Here is a 2509-nt window from a genome sequence, read left to right as displayed (position 1 = left end):
GGTCATATGATGCTTTTTTAAAGATCATTATTTTGTGTATTTGGTGTAACAGAATATGTTGACATGCTTTAATGTTCAAAAAACACATTATTTTTCAAATACTGTACATTATTGTAGGTCCTCTATGCCTCGCCTCTCTCAAACACTTCGTTTTCTACAAAGTCCCTTCTTCCGACAAGCGCAGTCTGCTCTGATTGGCCAGCTGACCCAGTGCATTGTGATTGGCCGAACACCGCAAGCACTCGTCGGAAATGTAACACCCCTTACCATAATCGCGAGCGTCAGCTTTCAAAATAAATGTAAAGACAGAGCCCGAAAGGGGAACAGAGTCGCGTGACAGACACAGTGATGAAGCTGGTATGTAGCCGCGGTTAAGACAGCTGACATGCTATGATTTCTGACAGGCAGTTCACTCTCCTGTGATGTGACCCTGTTCCCCTCACACACACACACACGACGCGTTACTCTGCGCTGCGCAAAACTCCGCATTTGAGCAGTCAATAGCAAATACTTAAACTAGTAACAAAACATACTTACAGTAGAAGCGCCAGAAGCGCCAGACTGTCATAGCAAAGTCAGAATTACCTCCTCTCCTAGGTTCACGAAATGGAAATGCATTGATAAATTAATACTTTGCTGAATAAAAGTTTTAATGTTTTTGAAAAAAAAAGACCTTACATTTTTTAACTGTATATTAAGTTATTTTAAATTGTAATAATATTTCTCAGTATTACAGTTTTTACCTGCATGTAAAATTAAAAAGCATGTAATATAAACTAATTTCAGTTTTTGTAAAGAAAGAGTTTGCCTTTAGGTTTTATGCTGTGGTAAAGTCAGTGCGAGTAATGATCATTAATCCAGATCCAAAAATACTTACAGAACACCAGGACACTTATATGTGACCCTGGACCACAAAACCACTCTTTGGTTTTGAGACTTTAGTCTTTGCAACTTCAGGGATCTTATCTATGCACAATCAGCTTGTAACACTCCAACGAGAAAGGAAAACTTGAAATCGCATCATATGACCCCTTTAAAGCATCTTTGGAATAGTTGAAAATGCATTTGAAAACTTCATTTTCTAGACAGAACAAGTGCACTTAAAAAAGATTCTGCCACCTTCATGTTGCTTCAAACCTGTATTATTGACAAACAGCATAAAGCTCTATAAATATAGCTTGTAATTAATAATTCACTAATGACTAATTAATACTGAATCATTTTTTGATTAATTAACAAAAATGTATAAAGCCCTATGTAGTTTTCGTCCTTATTACCAAATTGGGTTCATAACGGGAGCCTGTCACGCTTTTACTCACCTTGCTCTGCAATTAGCCTACATATAGTACTTTAATAAATATATATCTTCTGTTAATGTATAAATGATATCCAGGCCATAATGAAGAGTGATAGACTGATTCAAATGTTGTTAGGTGAAGTTGTACTGCGTCAATGCTCCTCCTGAATGCTGACGCACGCTTAGAGCAACTGCTCCTCATTAGAGTCCATGCATGCAGCTCGACTGAGATCTCACAATCCAGAAACAACGTCGACTTTCAGCATCCTGCGAGAAGAGCCTCTGGGAGACCTACTGCGAGTCGACTGGAGGCGGAGGTGCCCTGCTTTTATTCATTATGTTATTCACAAGCCTAGAAGCGTTTCCATACAGAAAGAAAGGCATGGGAAGTCTAAACATATTGCCTCAAAAACACAGCAATGATCGCTGGATTTAATTCATTCATTCGCGGATCTTCAGTGGCGTGAGGCATCTGAGAGAATAGGTGAGATTTAATAGTTTTTCTTGGTCATTGCGCAGGTGGTTTTTAATAGAAATATCCGACTTACCTTCTTATAAATGGCCATATTGTTTCATATTGAAAGATATATTAGGTATGTATCATGTATGTTATGCATGAATAACAGAAGGGGCGTGAGTAGCCTACATTCAGTGCTGTAGTACTAGACACAGCGTGCCTTCGGCTTCATTCATAAAATCAGTATCCGGAGTGAAATCGGTTCCTCTATATAAATGTCACTCACATACGACAACTTCATCCGCTGCTTTCTGCGTCATGTGACATCATCGAAGCAGGCGTCATTATTGACCGTGTTCTCAAAATAGCTTGTAGGGGACAGCGGGGCTAGTTGTCACACTTTTTACTCTCAGTGTAGGTTTATTTTTGAGAGTCAGTTCTTGTAGATACATAGCCTATCTTAATTAATTGACAACAAAAGGCCCAGGAGAAGAAAGCAAATGTAAAAAGTAGTCTAAAACAATTTATGAAACAGCAAACAGGTAACATACAAAAATATAATAGGCTACTATTACTATGTTTTGACCAAACTGTTGTTAATAAATTGTATCAATTTAAAACACAAGTAACAACTTGACATTTATGTCCTTGAAGGATAAAATTCATAAAAATATCATATAACCAAAGAAAACCACATTTGTGGTTCAGAACTTACCGACTTACCTGCTTATAAATGCTTACATATTTGTTGAGCT

The 2509-nt window shown here is 37.7% G+C and overlaps 1 protein-coding gene across 1 annotated transcript in view; it reads left to right on the top strand.

Moving 5' to 3' along the window:
* Positions 1–1543: 1543 nt before the first annotated feature.
* LOC107680231 (solute carrier family 35 member G2-like) overlaps positions 1544–2509 on the top strand; it is a 4239-nt gene continuing 3273 nt past the window's right edge. The window contains exon 1 of the mRNA XM_016476032.1: positions 1544–1781. The gene's annotated coding sequence lies outside the window, so the exon portion shown is untranslated. The remainder of the gene's footprint in view (positions 1782–2509) is intronic.

The sequence above is a fragment of the Sinocyclocheilus anshuiensis genome, unplaced genomic scaffold, assembly GCF_001515605.1.
Source record: "Sinocyclocheilus anshuiensis isolate Anshui unplaced genomic scaffold, SAMN03320099.WGS_v1.1 scaffold821, whole genome shotgun sequence".
Classification (NCBI taxonomy): Eukaryota; Metazoa; Chordata; class Actinopteri; order Cypriniformes; family Cyprinidae; genus Sinocyclocheilus; species Sinocyclocheilus anshuiensis.
Note: the sequence above shows the minus strand (reverse complement) of the source record. Positions and strands in the feature narration are given on the sequence as shown.